Source organism: Salmo trutta, chromosome 19, assembly GCF_901001165.1.
Source record: "Salmo trutta chromosome 19, fSalTru1.1, whole genome shotgun sequence".
In the NCBI taxonomy this organism is placed as follows: Eukaryota; Metazoa; Chordata; class Actinopteri; order Salmoniformes; family Salmonidae; genus Salmo; species Salmo trutta.
The window spans coordinates 45,403,410-45,417,533 of NC_042975.1; the positions used below are offsets into that span (position 1 = coordinate 45,403,410).

Here is a 14,124-nt window from a genome sequence, read left to right on the forward strand (position 1 = left end):
ATTCCAAACTCTCCACCATGGCCAAGACCAAAGAGCTCTCCAAGGATGTCAGGGACAAGATTGTAGACCTACACAAGGCTGGAATGGGCTACAAGACCATCGCCAAGCAGCTTGGTGAGAAGGTGACAACAGTTGGTGCGATTATTCGCAAATGGAAGAAACACAAAATAACTGTCAAACTCCCTCGGCCTGGGGCTCCATGCAAGATCTCACCTCGTGGAGTTGGAATGATCATGAGAACGGTGAGGAATAAGCCCAGAACTACACGGGAGGATCTTGTCAATGATCTCAAGGCAGCTGGGACCATAGTCACCAAGAAAACAATTGGTAACACACTACGCCGTGAAGGACTGAAATCCTGCAGCGCCCGCAAGGTCCCCCTGCTCAAGAAAGCACATATACATGCCCGTCTGAAGTTTGCCAATGAACATCTGAATGATTCAGAGGACAACTGGTGAAAGTGTTGTGGTCAGATGAGACCAAAATGGAGCTCTTTGGCATCAACTCAACTCGCCGTGTTTGGAGGAGGAGGAATGCTGCCTATGACCCCAAGAACACCATCCCCACCATCAAACATGGAGGTGGAAACATTATGCTTTGGGGGTGTCTTTCTGCTAAGGGGACAGGACAACTTCACCGCATCAAAGGGACGATGGACGGGGCCATGTACCGTCAAATCTTGGGTGAGAACCTCCTTCCCTCAGCCAGGGCATTGAAAATGGGTCGTGGATGGGTATTCCAGCATGACAATGACCCAAAACACACGGCCAAGGCAACAAAGGAGTGGCTCAAGAAGAAGCACATTAAGGTCCTGGAGTGGCCTAGCCAGTCTCCAGACCTTAATCCCACAGAAAATCTGTGGAGGGAGCTGAAGGTTCGAGTTGCCAAACGTCAGCCTCGAAACCTTAATGACATGGAGAAGATCTGCAAAGAGGAGTGGGATAAAATCCCTCCTGAGATGTGTGCAAACCTGGTGGCCAACTACAAGAAACGTCTGACCTCTGTGATTGCCAACAAGGGTTTTGCCACTAAGTACTAAGTCATGTTTTGCAAAGGGGTCAAATACTTATTTCCCTCATTAAAATGCAAATCAATTTCTAACATTTTTGACATGTGTTTTTCTGGATTTTTTTGTTGTTATTCTGTCTCTCACTGTTCAAATAAACCTACCATTAAAATTATAGACTGATCATTTCTTTGTCAGTGGGCAAACGTACAAAATCAGCAGGGGATCAAATACTTTTTCCCCTCATTGTATGTGAACTTCCGACTTCAACTGTAGATAGCATCAGAGTTATCCTCAGTGGTGAAGTTTCAGAGAGATACCAGACATGGAAAATATAGTATTGTTCTATCACATTCAATAGTCAGTCCTCTGAATACTGTAACAGAGAGAAACATTTCCACCCCTCAGAGTGGGGAAGGGCCGACTAGTCCTTTGTCGTTGTCCTCTGCCTTCCAACTCCAGGTGTCAGAGAGCACATACATTAGGGCCGAGCCTACCCTGGATTGGATCTTAGCATGCACTCCTATGGGGAGGATAGTGATTAATATCAGGATCAATATTCTGGTCGGCTGTGATTTTTATCCAGAGGTTCAAGTTAGTGGCTAGGGTCAAGGTTCGTGGTTTGATATCGGAGAAGGGGAGACTGGTTATGCCAGGGGTTTCAGTTTATCAGCGAAGGTTTAGGGGTGGCCCAGGAATTAGAGAGGAGGATAGGGTATCCGCCTCTAAGGCACGGAGATGGGAGAGCTGAGTAGGCGGCATAAAAATGGAAGTGGGCGACTGCTAAATCCACTGAATCCTGGCAACTCCAGCCTCCCACTCCCTGACAAAGCACAAGGAGGGAGTCGCCTGTCAAAACCCCCTGCAGGAGAAATGTGTGCACTGGGGGTTGTGCACTGACTGCAAAGTCTATGTTTCTTAGCCTAGATAGAGTGCCTATAGAAAATCTACACCCTCTTGAACGTTTTTCACATTTTTCTGCCTTAAAAATTTTATCTAAAAAGCAATTCGATTCCTTTTTGTCCCCTACATATATACACAACCTACTCCACATTTTCAAAGTGAAAATGAATTCAAATGTCAAAATTGAAGAAAATAAAAAAACTGAAATATCATAATTGGATGTCTCCACTCCTCCACCCCACTTGGTGGAAGCACCTTTGGCATCCATTCCAGCTGTGAATCATTTGGAATAAGATTCTACTGATTTTGCACAACTCTTAAGGCAACATAAATCCATTGTTTTTGTCAAAATTGCTGGGAATCATTGATGGACAGCGATATTTAAATGTTGTCTCTGATTTTCAAAGTACAGACCCCTTCTATTTTTCCACATTTTGTTACGTTACAGCCTTATTATAAAATGTATTAAATAAAACATTTTCCTCATCACTCTACACACAATACCCCATAATGACAAAGTGAAAACATGTTTTTAGAAATGTGTGCAAATGTATTAAAAATAAGATAAAGGAATGCCTTATTTACATAAGTATTCAGACCCTTTGCTATGAGACTTGAAATTGAGCTCAGGTGCATCCTGTTTCCATTAATCATCCTTGAGATGTTTCTACAACTTGATTGGAGTCCACCTGTGGTAAATTCAATTGATTGGACATGATTTGGAAAGGCACACACCTGTCTATATAAGGTCCCACAGTTGACAGTGCATGTCAGAGCACAAATGGAAGAAGTTTGGAACCACGAACACTCTTCCAATCCACTCCTTGGTAGAAGGCACATGACAGCCCGCTTGGAGTTTGCCAAAAGGCACCTAAAGGACTCTCAGACCATGAGAAACAAGATTCTCTGGTTTGATGAAACCAAGATTGAACTCTTTGGTCTGAATGTCAAGCGTCACGTCTGGAGGAAACCTGTCACCATCCCACCATCCACCACAGATGGACTTCTCAGATAGAGTTCAGTGTGTAAAATCGGAGGGCCTGTTGTCCAGACCTCTGGCAGTCTCTATGGAGGTGCCACAGGGTTCAATTCTCGGGCCGACTCTTTTCCCTGTATACATCAATGATGTTGCTCTTGCTGCAGGTGATTCTTTGATCCACCTCTACGCAGATGACACCATTCTGTATACATCTGGCCCTTCTTTGGACACTGTGCTAACAAACCTCCAAATGAGCTTCAATGCCATACAACACTCCTTCCGTGGCCTCCAACTGCTCTTAAATACTAGTAAAACGAAATGCATGCTCTTCAACCGATCGCTGCCCACACCTGCCTGCCCGACTAGCAACACTACTCTGGACGGTTCTGACTTAGAATATGTGGACAACTATAAATACCTAGGTGTCTGGTTAGACTGTAAACTCTCCTTCCAGACTCACATTAAGCATCTCCAATCCAAAATTAAATCTAGAATTGTCTTCCTATTTTGCAACAAAGCCTCCTTCACTCATGCTGCCAAACATACCCTCGTAAAACTGACTATCCTACCGATCCTTGACTTCGGCGTTGTCATGTACAAAATAGCCTCCAACACTCTACTCAGCAAACTGGATGTAGTCTATCACAGTGCCATCTGTTTTGTCACCAAAGCCCCATATACTACCAACCACTGCGACCTGTATGCTCTCGTTGGCTGGTCCTCGCTACATATTCGTCGCCAAACCCACTGGCTCCAGCTCATCTATAAGTCTAGTGCTAGGTAAAGCTCCGCCTTATCTCAGCTCACTGGTCACCATAGCAGCACCCACCCGTAGCAAGCACTCCAGCAGGTATATTTCACTGGTCATCCCCAAAGCCAACACCTCCTTTGGCCGCCTTTCCTTACAGTTCTCTGCTGCCAGTGACTGGAACGAATTGCAAAAATCACTGAAGTTGGAGACTTATATCTCCCTCACTAACTTTAAGCATCAGCTGTCAGAGCAGCTTACCGATCGCTGCAGCTGTGCACAGCACATCTGTAAATAGCCCATCCAACCAACTACCTACCTCATCCCATATTTGTTTTTGTTTTTCTGCTCTTTTGCACCCCAGTATTTGTACTTGCACATCCTTATCTGCGCATCTATCACTCCAGTGTTAATTGCTAAATTGTAATTACTTCGCCACTATGGCCTTACCTCCTTACTTCATTTGCACACACTGTATACAGATGTGTCTATTATGTTATTGACTGTACATTTGTTTATCCCATGTGTAAATCTGTGTTGTTGTTTTTGTCGCACTGCTTTGCTTTATCTTGGACAGGTCGCAGTTGTAAGTGAGAACTTGTTCTCAACTGGCCTACCTGCTTAAATAAAGGTGAAATATATATATATTTTTAAATCCCTACAGTGAAGCATGGGGGTGGCAGCATCATGCTGTGGGGATGTTTTTCAACGGCAGGGACTGGGAGACTAGTCAGGATCGAGGGAAAGATGAACGAAGAAAAGTACAGCAAGATCCTTGATGAAAACCTGCTCCAGAGCACTCAGGACCTCAGACTGGGGTGAAGGTTCACCTTTCAACAGGACAACGACCCTAAGCACACAGCCAAGACAATGCAGGAGTTGCTTCGGGACAAGTCTCTGAATGTCCTTGAGTGGCCCAGCCAGAGCCCGGACTTTAACCCGATCGAACATCTCTGGAGAGGCCTGAAAATAGCTGTGCAGCAACGCTCCCCATCCAACCTGACAGAGCTTGAGAGGATCTGCAGAGAAGAATGGGAGAATCTCCCCAAATACAGATGTGCCAAGCTTGTAGCATCATACCCAAAAATACTTGCTGTAATTCCTACCAAAGGTGCTTCAACAAAGTACTGAATAAAGGGTCTGAATACTTATGTAAATGTGATATTTCATTTTTTTTTCTCGTCATTATGGGGTATTGTGTGTAGATTGATGAGGGGATTCAACCATTTAATCCCTTTTAGAATAAGGCTGTAATTTAACAAAATGTGGAAAAAGTCAAGGGGTCTGAATACTTTCCGAATGCACTTTATATTCAGAGCCATATCCATGTAATGCTTAGAGAAGAGCTCATGTCAAGTGTTATTGAAGTGCTGTGGTTGTAGATTTACCTGCCTCATCTCAAGCCTATATTTTGGGGGTGTTGCTATAGGCCACCAAGTGCAAACAGTCAGTATCTAAATAATGTGTGTGAAATGTTTGATAGTGTATGTGATGTAAACAGAGAGGTCTACTTTCTTGGGGACCTGAATATTGACTGGTTTTCATCAAGCTGTCCGCTCAAGAGGAAGCTTCTCACTGTAACCAGTGCCTGTAATCTGGTTCATGTTATTAATCAACCTACCAGGGTGTTTACAAACACTACAGGAACAAGATCATCCACATGTATCGATCACATTTTTACTAATACTGTCAAACTTTGTTCTAAAGCTGTATCCGTACCCACTGGATGCAGTGATCACAATATAGTGGCTATATCCAGGAAAGCCAAAGTCCCAAAATCTGGGCCTAAAATAGTGTATAAGAGATCGTTCAAAATATTTTGCTGTGACTTATGTGGATAATGTTAAAAGTATTTGTTGGTCTGATGTCATTAATAAGGAGCATCCAGATGCTGCACTTGATGAATTTATGAAATTGATTCTTCCAGTTATTGATAAACATGCACCTGTTAAGAAACTGACTGTTAGAACTGTTAAGGCTCCATGGATTGATGAGGAATTGAAAACCTCCTTGAAAGAGATGGAGCAAAAGGAGTGGAAAATAAGTCTGACCGGCTGACTAAACTTAACAAAAAGAAGAAGAAACTGTATTATGAAGCCTAGATCAATGATATAAAACTTTATAGTACTTTAAATGAAATTATGGGCAGAAAGACAAATTCAACTCCATCTTTCAATGAATCAGATGGCTTATTCATCACAAAACCATTTGATGTTGCTAATTATTTGAATGATTACTTCATTGGCAAAGTGGGCAAACTTAGGCCGGAAGTGCCAACAACGAACAGTGATCCATCGTATTCATGCATTAAAAATAAATAATGAAAGCATTGCAAGATTGAATTTTGTAAAGTTAGTTTGGGAGAGGTGGGAAAATTATTGTTATCGATCAATAATGACAAACATCCTGGCATTGACATCTTAGATGGAAAGCTACTGAAGATGGTCGCTGACTCTATAGCCACTCCTATCTGTCATATCTTTAATCTGAGCCTAGAGGAAAGTCTTTGTCCTCAGGCCTGGAGGGAAGCCAAAGTCATTCCGCTACCCAAGAGTGGTAAAGCAACCTTTACTGGTTCTAACAGCAGACCTATCAGCTTGCTGCCAGCTCTTAGCAAGTGTAACCGATGTGAAATGGCTAGCTAGTTAGCGGGGTACGCGCTAATAGCGTTTCAATCGGTGACGTCACTCGCTCTGAGACCTTGAAGTAGTTGTTCCCCTTGCTTTGCAAGGGCCGCGGCTTTTGTGGAGTGATGGGTAACTTCATGGGTGTCGGTTGTTGTGTGCAGAGGGTCCATTGTTTGAGCCCAGGTAGGGGCGAGGAGAGGGACAGAAGCTATACTGTTACACAAACTGTTGGAAAAAATTGTGTTTGACCAAATACAATGACATTTCTCAGTTAACAAATTGACAACAGACTTTCAGCATGCTTATATGGAAGGGCACTCAACATCTACTGCATGGAAACAAATGACTGATGATTAACAAAGCCTGTGTGTACACTACCGATCAAAAGTTTTAGAACACCTACTCATTCAATGCTTTTTCTTCATTTTTACTGTTTTCTACATTGTGGAATAATAGTTAAGACATCAAAACTATGAAATAGCACATATGGAATCATGTAGTAACCAAAAAAGTGTTAAAAAAATCTAAATATATTTTATATTTGAGATTCTTCAAATAGCCACCCTTTGCCTTGATGACAGCTTTGCACACCCTTGGCATTCTCTCAATGAGCTCCATGAGGTAGTCACCTGGAATGCATTTCAATTAACAGGTGTGCCTTCTTAAAAAAGTAATTTGTGGAATTTCTTTCCTTTGTAATGCGTTTGAGCCAATCAGTTGTGTTGTGACAAGGTAGAGAATATAGCCCTATTTGGTAAAAGACAAAGTCCATATTTTGGCAAGAACAGCTCAAATAAGCAAAGAGAAACGACAATCCATCATTACTTGAAGACATTTTCAGTCAATATGGAAAAGTTTCTTCAAGTGCAGTTGTAAAAACCATCAAGCGCTATGATGAAACTGTCTCTCATGAGGACCGCCACAGGAATGAAAGACCCAGAGTTACCTCTGCTGCAGAGGATAAGTTCATTAGTGTTACCAGTCTCAGAAATTGCAGCCCAAATAAATGCTTCACAGTGTTCAAGTAACAGACACATCTCAACATCAACTGTTCAGAGAAGACTGTGTGAATCAGGCCTTCATGGTCAAATTGCTGCAAACCACCATTAAAGGACATCAATAATAAGAAGAGACTTGCTCGGGCCAAGAAACACAAGCAATGGACATTAGACCGGTGGAAATTTGTCCTTTGGTCTGGTGTCCAAATTGGAGATTTTTGGTTCCAACCGACGTGTCTTTGTGAGACACGGTGTGGGTAAACGGGTGATCTCTGCATGTGTATTTCCCACCGTAAAGCATAGAGGAGGAGGTGTTATGGTGTGGTAACCAGCATGGCTACCACAGTATTCTGCAGCGATACGCCATCCCATCTGGATGGCGTATCCCACACACCTCCAGGCTGATTAAGGGCTATTTTACCAAGAAGGAGAGTGATGGAGTGCTGCATCAGATGACCTGGCCTCTACATTACCCCGCCTCAACCAAATTGAGATGGTTTGGGATGAGTCGGAAAGCAGAGTGAAGGAAAAGTGCTCAGCATATGTGGGAACTCCTTCAAGACTGTTGGAAAAGCATTCCAGGTGAAGCTGGTTGAGAGAATCCCAAGAGTGTGCAAAGCTGTCATCAGGGCGAAGGGGGTGGCTATTTGAAGAATCTCAAATATAAAATATATTTTGATTTGTTTAATACCTTTTTTGTTACTACATGATTCTATATGTGTTATTTCATAGTTTTGATGTCTTCACTATTATTCTACAATGTAGAAAATAGTAAAAATAAAGAAAAACCCTTGAATGAGTAGGTGTTCTAAAACTTTTGACCGGTAAGTGTCTGCTGATGATTCAACCAATGAAGTCACTGAAACCCTTAACAAGGAGTTGCAGTCTGTTTTGGAATGGGTGTCCAGTAATAAACTGGTCCTGAACATCTCTGAAACTAAGAGCATTGTATTTGGTACAAATCATTCCATACGTTCTAGACCTCAGCTGAATCTGGTAATGAATGGTGTGGCTGTTGAACAGGTTGAGGAGACTAAATTACTTGGTGTTACCTTAGATTGTAAACTGTCATGGTCAAAGCAAAGACTCCATGGTTGTAAATATGGGGAGAGGTCTGTCTGTAATAAAGAGATGCTCTGCTTTTTTGACACCACACTCCAAAAAGCAAGTCCTGCAGTCTCTAGTTTGTCCAGCCATGCGGTCCAGTGCTGCGAAGAAAGACGTAGTTAAGCTGCAGCTGGCCCAGAACAGAGCAGCACGTCTTGCTCTTCATTGTAATCAGAGGACTGATATAAATACTATGCATTCCAGTCTCTCTTGGTTAACAGTTGAGGAGAGACTGACTGCATCACTTCTTCTTTTTATAAGAAACATTAATGTGTTGAACAGTTCAAGTTTTTTGCATAATCAACTTACACACAGCTCTGACACACACTTACCGAACCAGGCATGCCACCAGGGGTCTTTTCACTGTCCCCAAATCCAGAACAAATTCAAGAAAGCGTACAGTGTTATATAGAGTCATTATTGCGTGGAACTCCCTTCCATCTCATATTGCTCAAATGAACAGCAGACCTGATTTTAAAATAGCAGATAAAGCAACATCTCACGGCACAACGCCGCTCTCCTATTTGACCTAGATATTTTTTAGTGTCTACTGATATTTAGGCTATGTGTGCCGTTTTTTAAATTCATGTAGTTCTGTCCTTGAGCTGTTCTTGGTTATTCATGTTCAGTATTATGTCATGTTTCCTGTTTTGTGTGGACCCCAGGAAGAGTAGACGCTAACGGGGATCCTAATAAAATAGCAATACCAAGCAGATTTAAGTCAGGACTGAGACTAAACCCTCAGGAACACTCAACACCTCTTGGAAAGCCATTCCAGTGTGTCTTTGTCATCAAAATGTTTTTAATTGTCTCGCTGAAACTCTTTCCCAAGGTGAGGTTTACAGAAGACTGAGGTTTCGTGTAACTTTTTTATTTTTTTAGAGTGCACATTTTGGTTTTTCCCCGAGCACCACACAGCTGATTCAAATAACCAACTCATCATCAAGCTTTGGTTATTTGAATCAGCCGGGACTGAGTTTGTGAAACCCTGGTCTAGAGTGTATAGTTTGCGTGGTCTGTAAACTTACTGCTTGGATATTAAGTAGTGGATACGAGATGTGGGTTTTGAGTGGTTTAGCAGCTTGGTTTCGAGGTTGGGAACCTGGAATTGAGGTAAGGGAGAGGTTTTATAACACCTACACTCCAATAGGCTCTCAAAGCATCTGTCTGCCATGAGATATGAGCCTTCCTGGTTATTTTTATTCCTGCCCTCCTCTCTCTATCTTCTCTCGCTCCTCTCTCTCTCTCTGACAGCAATGAATTAAGAGCCTAACGAGCTGCATTAATGAGCCTGTTCGGGTGGAGGGAGAAGGGGGGGGGGCACTGCAGAGAGACGTTTTCTGTCGGGTCAGATGTGCTGTCTTTAGGTAAAAACAAAGAGAGAAAGACGAAGGAAAGGAGAGCGAGCCGAGTGAGTGTAGGACTGTAGCCCTGTAGGAACACAAACCTGGGTTTCTGGCTGACGTCCAAGTGGTCCAGGTGAAGATGACATCATGCCTCAGGTGTCCTCTGCTCTGTCAGTAAGAGTGCGTCTCAGCTGAATGACTCATCACCATACAGATAGATTACCATGCACAAAAGGGAGATGGAAGGGAGACTTCTACTCCAGACGGGAAATGACACAGCTAATGACCATATCTCTTGATCTGCTCTCAAGTACCTCTGTTCATGATTGTATATTCTCTACATCATAGCATATTTTTGTTTGTCTAACCCCATAGTTACAGCATAGGTAAGCAAAAATCGAATCAAATCAAACTTTATTTGTCACATGCGCCGAATACAACCTTACCATGAAATGCTTACTTACAAGCCCTTAACCAACAATGTAAATAGTCAGGTGGCCATTTGATTAATTGTTCAGCAGTCTTATGGCTTGGGGGTAGAAGCTGTTAAGGAGCCTTTTGGTCCGAGACTTGACGCTCCGGTACCGCTTGCCGTGCGGTAGCAGAGAAAACAGTCTATGACTTGGGTGACTGGAGTCTCTGACAATGTTATGGGCTTTCCTCTGACACCGCCTATTATGTAAGTCCTATAGACAGTTTATGCTAATAATCATTTTCCCATAGAAATGGCTCCCGAGTGGCGCAGTGGTCTAAGGCACTGCATCTCGGTGCTAGAGGCGTCACTACAGGCCCTGGTTTGATTCCAGGCTGTATCACAACCGGCCGTGATTGGGAATCCCATAGGGCAGCACACAATTGGCCCAGCATCGTACGGGTTAGGGTTTGGCCGGCGTAGGCCGTCATTGTAAATAAGAATTTGTGCTTAACTGACTTGCCTAGTTAAATAAAGGTTAAATAAATACAAATAAAAGCAAGTGCTCCCATAGGAATGGTTCTGGAAAGTACAGAGCAATGTCCATGAAACGCCTAACAGTTCAATGTACAACAAACATGTAGCTGTCAAGAGTTCATTTAAGAGCCAATTCATGCAGTGATGCTTCAGATTACGTAATAGACGTAGTGGAAATTATTTGTATTCCCCTGTTGTTTTCGCTACGATTTTCTGTGCCATATAGCTAGGGCTTTTAGACCATCGGAATGGAAATCCAGGTTGCCATGGAGACAAGCTTTCTACCATGGAGCTTCAGAGAACCCAGTGACTGATGCTATACTGTAACCATGGTAGCGGTGGTCAGGACAGGAGTGAGGGATGGAGTGGGAGAGATGGTTGGCATCCTGGCTGGCTCAGAGCTGTGGGATGCCACGGTGAGAAATGGAGAGAAGGAGAGAGTGAGAGAATGACCTTTGTCCGTATGTTAACCTTATTATTGCGTAAGCACTTTCAGTGCAAAGGAATGGATTAGACGGGCCAAACCTCCAGACGATAGTTTGGGACAGTTTGGCCAATAATGAATAGAAACTGTCTGTACAGAGAGAACATGTGACGTTTCAATAGATGCGGTATGTGATGCATAAGCAGAATGGAGAAAGAGGAATGGTTGGATAGATTCACAACTTAAGGGATGGAGAGGGAATATATCTGGGACTCATTGGAACAGTGTGATTGTCTGTGCGTGTGTGGGGTGTGTGTGTGTGTGTGTGAGAGAGTGTGTGTGTCTCTGCGGGCTGTCAGCTGTGTGAAGGTCGGCAGGCTGATTTCATGCTGCTGCTGTTGTTTGCTGCTCTGTAAGCACTTTGCATGCCCAGTGTCTTCCTCATTTTAATCAGGGAGGGACAACATTAAGAGCATAAAAGGATAGAGGTTTAGAGAGAGAGAGAGAGACTGCTGTGCATTCTCTAAGAAGGAGTACAGAATGCAGAATAGTGCATCCACTATTTTTACAGTACACTCTTAGATAAAAGGGTTCCAAAAGGGTTCTTCGTTTGTCCCCATAGGATAACTCTTTTTGGTTCCAGGTAAAACCCTTTTTGGTTCCAGGTAAAACCCTTTTTTGGTTCCATGTATGTAGAACCCTCTGTAGAAAGAGTTCTACTTGGAACCCGAAACGGTTCTACCTGGAACCAAAAAGGGATCTTCAAAGGGTTCTCCTATGGGGACAGCCAAAGAACCCTTTTAGGTTCTAAACTCAGCAAAAAAAGAAACTTCCCTATTTCAGGACCCTGTCTTTCAAAGATAATTCATAATATCCAAATAACTTCACAGATCTTCATTGTTCTTTTTTCTACTGTATTATTGACTGTATGTTTGTTTTACTCCATGTGTAACTCTGTGTTGTTGTATGTGTCATACTGCTTTGCTTCATCTTGGCCAGGTCGCAATTGTAAATGAGAACTTGTTCTCAACTTGCCTACCTGGATAAATAAAGGTGAAATAAATAAAAATAAAAATTGTAAAGGGTTTAACACTGTTTCCCATGCTTGTTCAATGAACCATAAACAATATGAAGATGCACCTGTGGAACGGTCGTTAAGACACTAACAGCTTACAGACGGTAGGCAATTAAGGTCACACTTATGAAAACTTAGGACACTAAAGAGGCCTTTCTACTGACTCTGAAAAACACCAAAAGAAAGATGCCCAGGGTACCTGCTCATCTGCTTGAACGTGCCTTAGGCATGCGGCAAGGAGGCTTGAGGACTGCAGATGTGGCCAGGGCAATAAATTGCAATGTCCGTACTGTGAGACGCCTAAGACAGCGCTACAGGGAGACAGGACGGACAGCTCACCGTCCTCGCAGTGGCAGACCACGTGTAACAACACCTGCACAGGATGGGTACATCTGAACATCACACCTGCGGGACAGGTACAGGATGGCAGCAACAACTGCCCGAGTTACACCAGAAGCGCACAATCCCTCCATCAGTGCTCAGACTGTCCGCAATAGGCTGAGAGAGGCTGGACTGAGGGCTTGTAGGCCTGTTGTAAGGCAGGTCCTCACCAGACATCACCGGCAACAACTTCGCCTATGGGCACAAACCCACCATCGCTGGACCAGACAGGACTGGCAAAAAGTGCTCTTCACTGACGAGTCGAGGTTTTGTCTCACCAGGGGTGATGGTTGGATTCACGTTTATCGTCGAAGGAATGAGCGTTACACCGAGGCCTGTACTCTGGAGCGGGATTGATTTGGAGGTGGAGGGTCCGTCATGGTCTGGGCGGTGTGTCAAAGCATCATCGGACTGAGCTTGTTGTCATTGCAGGCAATCTCAACGCTGTGCGTTACAGGGAAGACATCCTCCTCCCTCATGTGGTACCCTTCCTGCAGGCTCATCCTGACATGACCCTCCAGCATGACAATGCCACTAACCATGCTGTTCGTTCTGTGCGTGATTTCCTGCAAGACAGGAATGTCAGTGTTCTGCCATGGCCAGCGAAGAACGCGGATCTCAATCCCATTGAGCACGTCTGGGACCTGTTGGATCGGAGGGTGAGGGCTATGGCCATTCCCCCCAGAAATGTCTGGGAACTTGCAGGTTCCTTGGTGGAAGAGTGGGGTAACATCTCACAGCAAGAACTGGCAAATCTGGTGCAGTCCATGAGGAGGGGATGCACTGCAGTACTTAATGCAGCTGGTGGCCACACCAGATACTGACTGTTACTTTTGATTTTGACCCCCCCTTTGTTCAGGGACACATTATTCCATTTCAGTTTGTCACGTCTGCGGAACTTGTTCAGTTTATGTCTCAGTTGTTGCATCTTGTTATGTTCATACAAATATTTACACGTTAAGTTTGTTGAAAAATAAACGCAGTTGACAGTGAGAGGACATTTCTTTTTTTTGCTGAGTTTAGATGGCACCTTTTTTTCCAAGATTGCAGATGAGATGCAAGGAAAAACATTTTGGAGAGAGAGAAGCAACGAGAGGAGAGGGGCTGAAAGGGATGAAGGGAGTTAAACAGAGAGACAGAGGTAGACAGAGAGGCGGAAGTAAAATACAGTGTACAGAGTGTATTCTTCGTACAGGATGACAGATGACACCCAGTCGGGGAGCAGGTAAAGCCTTCACCACCCTAATGCCAATAGGCCTGGCATGTATTAGAAGCAGCTCCCTGATTAATGGCATCTCGTCTGCTTAGAGATAGATGTCCTGTTCATGGTCTCAGCTTTCACAGGTTGGGCTCTGCTTTGCTCGCTACTCATCAGGGATGCAACATGCGCCCGGAGGCTTTGTTGACACTGAGTGAGAGGAACCGCACTGATAGCCTTGAAAGCTAACAGCTCTGATAGATGTTGCCACGACGTTGCCTTTCGTGATGGTGTTATGAAACGACTTCTTCCTTCTCCCTAAACCTGAATGTATTTACAGAATCATTTCACAGAGCGTTGTCATTGTGACACCAACCTAGGGC

The 14,124-nt window shown here is 43.7% G+C and overlaps 1 protein-coding gene across 7 annotated transcripts in view; it reads left to right on the plus strand.

Annotated features, from left to right (window-relative positions):
* The window catches only part of dlg4a (discs, large homolog 4a (Drosophila)), a 92,284-nt gene that overhangs the window by 62,857 nt on the left and 15,303 nt on the right, over nucleotides 1-14,124 (plus strand). The window lies entirely within an intron of this gene.